The following is a 10,654-nucleotide window of genomic DNA, read 5'->3' as shown; positions in this document are numbered from 1 at the left end:
AAATTTAAAATCATTAAATTACATAGAAGTACTTACAAATTTAAAATCATTAAATTACATAGAAGTACTTACAAATTTAAAATCATTAAATCACATAGAAGTACTTAAAATTTTTTTAAAAAAAAAACACTACAAATAATAAGGATTAATGTTAATAAAATGATAGAGGTTCATTAGGTTTGAAAAATTTTTAAATTAAAATATAAGTAAAACTTTATAAAACCTAGTTCTACATAATCTATTTTTATTCAATTTACAATAAATTAAATTTTTATTTAAAATCCAGTTAATTATAGTCATTTCAGTTAAATATATTCCTGTACTACATTTTTAAAAATTATTTTAATTTGTAATTTTTTGCCATACGGATAATTTAAATAAATTTTACTCTGAAAGTAACGATTAATTTATCATTAAATAAATTGCTAGAATAATTTATAAAAAGTACTTGCAAATAAATATGAATAAATAAAGCAATTATGAAAGAACCTTGTTTCTTGAACCAGGTAGTTACAGGTTTTGGAGTGCCCTGACCAGTACAATCCAAAGAAACAGCGTCTCCAATCAAAGCATCGACGTCACGTGGCATATGGACCCAAGATGGTGGAACTATAAATAGAATTATCGGATAAGATTTTAAAACAATTACTGTGGATATATATATATATATATGCTCTGTATTTAATTAACGTATCGTTAATTAACATATTAACTCATGTAGAAAAACTTAGCTCAATTTTAATACGCCATTTTTCTGATTAAGACTAGATGGCGCTGACGTCCATAGGTCACATGTGTTTCATGTATTTTTTGTAGAATTTTTTACCCCCGTCAATTAGTTTTAGCATCATCACGTTTGTGAAATTCTGTCTTCCAATCTTCTGTGTAAGTGAAATTCAATAAATTTTTAATAAAACAAATTAATAAAATATCCTATAACAAAATATAAATGTCTTTAATTAATTTTTTCTAATTGATACAAAACAGCATAAAACCAAATTATTTTATAGAATAAAATCGTATTCTAAAACACAATATCCACGGTATTTTTTTTTAGTGAACAAGATTTAAAAGTAAATGAAATATCAATTTTTTCAAAAAATTTTTGGCACAAGGTATTAGAAATGTAATTATCGGGGAATAAAAGAAGTTTTGTTTTGCTTTGACTCTGTACAATTGGCGCGCAGGATTTATACGCAATTAACGGTCTCCAAATCATGTCTTCGGAGATAGAATATTTTTCTTTGGAAGGAAACAATTATTGAGACCCTCTGGAGAACAGTTTAATCACCGGTACCTAAATAATGATCCTCTTTTTCAAATGTTTCACGGTGATTGGTTCCAAGCCCTTCTTGATGCCGAACAAGATGGTTAAATTAAAGAATATGTTGCCTCTGGGGTAAACGTGACAAAATGAGATATTTCCTACCCAGTTTAATTTGGAAATTTACCTGCTAATCAAAAAATATCTGTTACCACACGAAAGACTGTAAACGCAAGGTTATTCATTTTGAATCATTCTAGGTCAAAAAAATAACACTGCTCGCAAGTTTTTTCAAAAATTAAATTTTTTTTTTAAAAAAAATTTTTATTTTCTATAATCATTGACAATCCGTGCGTGAGTTTTTATTTCAGGGAGAGCTTTAAAATCTTGCAAGTTTTGCTAAAAATTAAGTTTCAGTGAATAAAAATCATATAATTTTCTATAATCAGTAACAATCCTTGAGTGCGTTTTTATTCCAGGCACAGCTTAAAATCTTGCAAGTTTTGTTAAAAATCATATAATTTTCTATAATCAATAAAAATCAGTGGGTGAGTTTTTATTCCAGGAGAGCTTCAAAATCTTGCAAGCTTTGTTAAAAATTAAGTTTCAGTAAATAAAAATCATCTAATTTTTTATAATCAATAAAAATCAGTGGGTGAGTTTTTATTCCAGGCACAGCTTGAAAATGCTTTTTTAGGAGTATGGACATAGTATTTGATTACTTTTTTTCAAATTACTATTATGAAAATTGTTTGTAAAAACAACATATAGTTTCAAATAAATTTGCATTGCAATGTCGCCCAATATAATTATAATGCTAAATAGTGTTCAGTTAGGCCATGAACACATTTTTTAAACGAGTCCTTTTTATAAAGACATCAGAAGTCAATAGTTCTATTTAAGACATTGTCTCGCATCCTATAATAAATACTAATAGTGATTATAAATTGATGTTGTAGAATTTTTAAAAAATCTTCATCGTTCAGCGTTCTAAATAGGAAGTGATACCTAAAAAAAATTCTTATCTGTAAAATTACCAGCCAACGCCTGACCCCGAAGTCCGAGACTTAGCCCCGTAATGATTACACTTCGTGTTAAAAAAAAGCTGGGAAAACTAAGAAGGGAATTTTCGTTCAGTTGTTAAATTTTTGCTGAATATCGAAAACGTAATTTTTTAGACGACGCCCGGTGGCTGAGCGGTAGCGCTGTCGTGCCACAGATCCCGGGTTCGATCCTCGGGCCGGGCAAGGTTAACTCAGCCTTTCATCCCTTCAGTGGGTCGATAAATGAGTACCAAGCATGCTTGGGAACTAAACACTGGGGTTCCGTGTTCGGCTGACCACCTGATCGGAACATCTGCTCCTGCACCCCAGAGTCCAAGGTCAAGAAAACTGAGATGGGCACAGTAGGCCTTGCCGCTCTATGGGCTGTCACGCCACTGAGTTTAGTTTAGTTTAGCATTTTTTGACGCGTTCAATTCCTTAACCCTTAATTTGAGGTGTGTCCATAATGAAAACCTAATTGACGAATTGTGTTTACTATTTTTTGTCCAGAATTTGTAGCAGTATCATTTCTTTCTCCTGAAACCAAACATGTGGTTTCATTAAATTAATATGTAAAGCCGACGATTTTCATTAGAGGTCTCAAAACATTAAATTTTTTTTAATGTTTCCAGTCAACTTCCAATATTGATTGCATTATACCAATCTGACAAATTCAATCAATCATCTTGACTTCAAGTGGGGATATAAATTCATCGTCGAAAGTCATAAAAAGTTTTTTTTAAATAAAAAATCTATGCCATACATATTTGTAAACTGCAGTTGATGTTAGCTTTTCTAAAAAATTGTTATCGTTGAGAGTAAAAGAAACCGTCGATGTTTATTGAAAGTCCCCAAAAAAGTTTTTTTAAAGAAATAATAACGTTGATTGACACGAGATTGTCCAAGGAAGTCATTTTGACTGGTTTTTAATTTCAATTCGAAAAACAATGATGTATATAATGACTCAATTTCTTAGAATTTTGTGACTTTTTGTACAACATATAATTTTTTTATTGCTAATATTTTACTAATAACTTGTTATATAACTGTAAATAATATAAAAAAATATTAAAAATTGATTTTAAACAAATTTCTTTAGACATTAGTTATTCTTTCACAATTCTGTCGTCTTGAGTGCTTTTGGGCAATAAACGTATATACTAAGTTTCAGTCTTTCTAGTGTTAACCAGATCCATGTTTTCCATAAAGTATGCAAATCTCTACGAAGAAGGCATACTTGGTCCATTGTTTTCATTTTCTTTTAGCTTATCGAAAGCAGCATACATTTCCTATATTTAAAAATAAATTGGTAGTATCGTCGAATTGTTTTTGCTTAATGAATCAAACCAATTTGAAAATTGGTTACAAGGCGTTAATAGCTGATTTGATTTTGCGTGCTTTTGATAGGTTGTTATTTACTGTGGTAAAAATATACATCGCTGAAGAACTACTCTGAGTCAGCTAACTTTTCAAATTTCCTCCTTAAAAAATGTCTTTTATAATCCGAGTGCATATTTTCTCTATCCATTAAAAATACTATAAATTTTAATAAGTTTTCTCTATTATTACATAATCTTTATTATTGTTGAACATTTTTATCTAAATTAAATATTAGATTCGTTGATATGTAATGCGACAAATGAAGGTAATTTTCACTTTCTATCAATTGTTGCAGAAACACCATTATGAATTCAATTGACTAAATTTATTATTGTACGACAATTTTTTACCATCTACATTAAATATTTGATTTACTTACACTAATAAAGAAATTTTTCGTTTTCTTTCAACTGCTGCAGAAAAGTAAAACCCATGATAAATTCTATAATTTAAAAAAAATATATAATGTAGAACATTAATCTAGATTAAATAACAATTCATTCACACAAATAACAATAATTTTCGCTTTCTTTCAATTGTTGCAGAAAAGGGGAAATTTTATTATTAATGTCAATAGTAGAAAATTTAATAAAATAAATTAAAAGAAATATATGTTTCAGATTTTCTAAAGGAACTGTTTCGTTTCTTTCATTTTAATTTTAAAACTAACCTTTTGATATAATCGAAAGCATTCGAAGAAAGAATCCAATTTGAATTGATATCTTTATCATTTTTAATCCTTGTTTTAAAAAAAAATGTCTCAAAAATTAAGCCTTTAGATGTGGAAGAAATTTAATGGGTTTTCTTTTAAGAGATTACTATCGGTATAGAGTTCTTAAGATTTAGGTTAAATTGCTTTTTTTTTCTACTTTGATTCAATAATTATTTTTCAAATAACTAGGTTTGTTTTTGAAAAAAGCTTAAAGACGAAATAATAAACATGATTGTTTAATCTAAATGCATATTTTTAATCAATCTAGTGATTTAATTTATATTAAAAAGCTGTGAAAATCCATTTAGAAATATCAATTGTTAACTGAATGATAAAACACTTTATTTTATGAATATGGCACATTTTCTTTGGTCCATATAACCAGATACATTGGTTGTTCTCTATTACATCGAATTTATTTTTAGCCTACAGTACATTTTTAATGAATATTCAATCATATTTTTAAATGCTCTCTTCTTTTTTTGACAGAATTTTTAAACATTTTAATTTATGTCAAAGCACTTAATTGAATCCTAACTTTGTAATTTAGAGACGAATTTCTCAAATAATCAATAATTCTGTCACAATTAAATAACTAGATTTTTTTTCATAAATAATACATATTTTGAAAATTATTTATTCATATTTTTATTTATACTTATTTCATAGAGTTGACAAAATTGACAGGGGAACTATTCTTAAGAAACGTACTGTATTTTAAAATATTCTTAAGCCAAGTAAAAAAAAATATTGACAAGGTGTATACATCTACATGTTAGCATCAACGTCGTTATTAAGATGATTTTTACTTCTAAAAACATTCATTAAAATTGTTTTTACCAAGGAAAGCTACATTAAAAAGAAAGAAAAAAAACTAAAATTTAAAAATGTTTGTTTTTGGAATTTCCTGATTCAACTATTTAACCAATATTTCGGATTTCATTTGTATTAAAAACTGCATTGTTTAAATTATTGTTCACCAGTAGAACTAACACTTGACTCATAACCATTGTTAGTATGAAGATTGTTGTAATTTAATGATATAACTGGAGTTCATTTCATTTCTGTAGTCATATATGCTGTAGTGATATATGCGAAGTAGCTCGTTGAGGTGCAACAGAATGAGAACCTAGAGGTACATTACTTCTCATTTGTGATCCCTGAATTGTGAGGCATTGATCCATGGTGAGATTAACATGACCGCCCACTTGTGTAATACATTGCTGATTGCACTTGGTTTCCATATGGGTTTTGTTGCTATATCCAGTCTATATCCATGCTTTGAGGAGAAGGATGACGAAAAGATTGTTGCTGATTTGGTGCAGACGGAGGTGTGCGGTAACAATATCCACCTTGACTCACATTTGGTGACATTCCTCTGTGATTTATATCCACCCTTGACTCACATTTGGTGACATCCCTCTGTGGTTTGTTTGGCTATAACCCATCAAACCATTAGGATCTGTTGTGTAAAGAACTGAAGATGAGTATGAACGTGTTCTATGTTAAGATGAACTAGGAAACATATGGGTTGGAGGACAGTGAAGTGAGTTCATATGATAAACGCCACCAGGACTGTGCAATAGGAACTGCGCAATTCTTTCAATGGGAACTCAATTTCAATGGGAACTACCATAACCCATCGAACCATTAGGATCTGGTGTGTAAGGAACTGCAGATGAGTATGAACGTGCTCTATGTTAAGATGAACTAGGAAACATATGGGTTGGAGGACAGTGAAGTGAGTTCATCAGATAAACGCCACCAGGACTGTGCAATAGGAACTGCGCAATTTTTTCAATGGGAACTCAATTTTAATGGGAACTATCCAGAACTACCAATAGGCCAATTGTTTGGTGGGAAGGGGATGGGAATTATACGAATTCTACTGTAAAGGATTGGCCTAAAACGTAAACTTCTGTGCTTGTAAATAACCGAACTTAAAACTTCTGCGTCTATAACTACAAATAAACACCATGATAAATGATTAAATGAACGAACGCACAACGCAAATAATAAATAGTTCCTTTATGTTGGTCCCATGCTATCATATTCACATTTATGTAAATAAAATCCTTAATTGGTAAGTTTTTTGTATTTCTAAAAGTTATCAGCAGATGACTGTATCAATCAAAGATGGGAAAATAGCTTTCTACCGACATATAAAACTGATGAAGGATGACAAGTATACTTATTGTTGTTGTAAACCATTCAGGCAAGGGGTGAAAGTGTTCTTGTTTTCTAGTGGTGCCATTTATAGTCAAGAATTCGACTTCTACACCCATACGTCACACCATAGGGCGGACCCATTCATTCATCCACAGATCGTAATTGTGACCTGAACCAAATCTCCCATTAAGTTCTCCCGGAGGTATAATTTGTTATGGGAACAGACAGGCGTGAGACAGATTTAACATGCACCTGTCACCATTTATTAGACGCGAAGCCTTCGGTCGGCTTGATTCGAACTCCCGTTTTCCCGAACGAGAGTCCAGCGCCATGCCAACCTGGCTATCCCCACCAGCAAGGATGCTTACCACTTTCTTATTATCTATAAAAATATAGTATGCACAAATTAATAAGTATAATTAAAGTCAGATTCCAAATCCATTAGGATTGCTTGCCATGACGTGAAAATCTGATAATTATTTATGTTATAAAAATGAAAGTGTTTTATTTTTTTCACATATTTTTTGTATTGCACAATGAAAATACTTTGAAAATTCCGTACTGTAATGATTGAATTGTAAATAACAAGAAATTTCTATTTTTGATTTGCGTTAATTGCACATTAAAATTTTATACCATAAGGATTTATAATTCTTTAACGCAATATACGATGAGTTAACATTGCAGGAAGCTTACACTTTTCATTTAAATAATATTTTAGAAGCACATTAAACTTCGAATTTAAACTTTTCACCTTCTGATTCTTCAATGCATTCTAACAGGGATTCCATGCATTGAAGCGTAAATAACAGGGAGCTTATATTTTAGATAAGAATTGGAAACATTCCTTTCAGACCAAAAGAATAGTCCTAAATCCAAATGGGCTTCTCAGTCGACTTCACTGAAATAGGATCAGGCTCTTAAGGAGAGTTTCCGAGATACCTGAAACCGGATAATCTAAGAATTTGGGAAAAGGATTCACTCCCTATTGGTTTAGGAAGTGACGATGCGTTTCATTTGATCCCTTACTTCACGGACAGTTTCCTTTTTTTTTCCTTCCAGATTTCGCTATAAAATTCAAAGAATATACGAAATGCACTTCTGTTTGTCCTGTGTCTAAAATCTTTGCAAAAATCTAAGAAGTGTGTATGAGATTTGAATTTTATAAATAAATATGAAATATAGCAATAGAATATTAAATATAATTTAAAGCGTGGTTAAATCACATTAGCTTTATAGGTAAGTTAGACAAACAAAAAGATATATAGAACACTAAATGTTTAATCTGATGATTGGATTTTTTTGTTGTTGTAGTTCATTTACGTCGCACTAGAGCTGCATAATGGGCTATTGGCGACGGCCTGGGAAACTTCCCTGAGGATGATCCGAGGACAAGATTTTGATCCTCTCCAGAGGGGATGGCCTCCCCCGCTGCGGTAGCCCGACGACCTGCAAGCAAAGTCGAGCACTTTACGGTAGAACAGTTTAACTCGGTCCCTACGCAGACTAATCCAAGTGGTCACCCACCAGCACACTGACCGCAGCTCGACTTCGGTGATCTGTTGGGTACTCGATCCGATTTTTTTGAGTTTACGACTACCAAAATGTTCATTTCCGTATAACTAACTACCAATGCTCCAGTGCGGGACTTGTTTTTGTTTACTGAAGTCTATCTTAATCATTCGGGGTCTAGCCCTTACTATACTAATTAATTTGTGTTTACAAAATAGTGGCTTTATATGCATGCAATATACAGTAAAAGTGATCGGGATTTTTTGAAAAACATTTTAAACATATTAATTGGAAAAACGGTGATGAAATGGTCAATGATGAAAAAAAATTCTACCTGGTTGATCTAGATGACTGGTGATATAACTGACTGGATCTTCATATACATTCTCGATCGTACAAGTTGTAGGTGGTTCTGTTACAATTTGGCCCGGATTTAAATATTCAGACTTGATATAACATTTGTAGATAATCGTTTCATTCCTAAAGACTATTTGTACAGCAGTGAACTGATCGTAAAGATACATTTCCCACTAGAACACCAAAGTCAAACATCACTGGCTGTGGTCAGCAAGCTGGTGGATGGCCACTTTGATCTGCCTGCGTAGGGACTGAGGGCTCGTGGTATCGGTCCTCGTGAAACTGTTCTACTGCAAAATGCTCGATTTTGCGTGCAGGTCGTAGGACTACCAAAGTGGAGAGTAGCCATCCACTCTGTAGAGAATCAAGATTGTGATGCCATGTTTTCGGATCATCCTCGGGTATGTTTAACAGACCGTCGACAATTGCTAATTGTGTAGACCTAGTACTATGTAAATAAAATAGTCTACCTACCAAAGACTATTTATAGCTGCTTGAATATTGTTTACTTCTACAATCGAAGAACATTGAAGGCTTGTCCTTCATACCTGATTGCATACCTGTAAGACTTGGTTCTTTGTTCTTGGTTTCGACTATTTTTAATATGCCAGTTTCATTGAAAAAATTGTCCAGTCACACAGAACAATCACAACAACATTAAATACAGACTAATTTGGTAAATAAGTACTATTAATTAGCTTGATATAAAATCCATTTTATTAAAAATTACATTAGGCGTAAAATATTTTTTTGCTAACAGCTTGAAAACAGTTCTAAAAACATTAACAAAATTATATATATTTTAAAACTTTCCTCGTAAATTTTCTTAACTGAAAAAAAATATTACCTTATTCAAACATTTATGTAGATTCCATGCCTAATTATACCATAATTGTGATCAAGATAACGATAACAAAAAAATTTAACTGTTATTTGCATGTTTTAATTTTGCGAAAAGTTGCATTTGTATTAAATTGCGACAAGTTGTGCATTTATTAAATACAGGAAGCAATCATGAGCTTGAAATTATGTAACGTTTCGTATATTAGACCCTTATGTCGCATTTTGTAAATTATTTCGTAGGAGTTCCCATTTTGATAGTATGCAAACATTTCATTTGATTATAACTATAACGTAAATATTTTGATTCGCATTGCTGGGAAATAGTCAGTACAATTAAAATTAACCTTGAGCTTAATGCGATGCTGAGTGTCAAAGTTAAATCTCATTTCGGACAGTGGTGCTTTATATTGACCACATTATCATGAATACTTTAGTTCAATGAATATATTATATTAGCATGTGAATATACCATTCCTCCATTCTCTTGCAACGTTGCAAACCACGATTCCTACAAAGTGAAATATTTACATGAGGCATACAACTTTGGACATAAAATACATTATATTACAGAATGGTATATATTTTAAACAAATGAATACTTACTATTTCTAATTATATTATGATATATTCTGTCCTTAAAGTACGGACCTGTCATCGGGCTGTCTGTGAGAAGTTCTTTTCCTTAAAACACAGATACAGGTCAGTTTTCTTCGAAAATTCCTCCACAAAAAACCCAAAAGACCATGATCTGCCCTTCTTCCTGCAGTGTTTAAAATTATAATATCACTGAGTTGCATGTTGGCATAGTCGTAAATTTTATGTAGATTGTTTGTTAATGCAATTGATAAAATAAATTTTCTCACTGAATATATATGTCACGGCGAAAGACCGAAATAGGTGGTTGTTGACTTTTACCGGTGAATGTCGGCAAACACCAAATACGTCGGTGAAAGATCGAATATTTCATTACATTCTTGTACATTCGGACACTCACCGGTGTATGTCGACAATCACTTATATGCTTTGGTGAATGTCCGAAATATTTATTACATTCGATTTGATATGAATTTATTCGTGGATATAATTACATTTATTCGATATTTTAACCCTACACTGATGTTTTTTTAACTTCATTTTTAATTATTTCCAACTGCATAAAAACTATTATTTAACAAAGCTCCAATTTATACGATTTAGTTATTTTTTTAAACGATTTTACCACTAGTAAAATGCTTTTTTTCTCCTTTAATTATGGATGTTGTAAAAATTCCCTTGTGGTTTCCATTCTTTATTCTATTTTTAGTGTTTATTTCAATTTCCAAACTATTTTTTTAGAAGAACAAGTTTTTAGTTTGAAGTTCTATTTTACAGCAA

This window comes from Parasteatoda tepidariorum, chromosome 4, assembly GCF_043381705.1.
Source record: "Parasteatoda tepidariorum isolate YZ-2023 chromosome 4, CAS_Ptep_4.0, whole genome shotgun sequence".
In the NCBI taxonomy this organism is placed as follows: domain Eukaryota; kingdom Metazoa; phylum Arthropoda; class Arachnida; order Araneae; family Theridiidae; genus Parasteatoda; species Parasteatoda tepidariorum.
Note: the sequence above shows the minus strand (reverse complement) of the source record.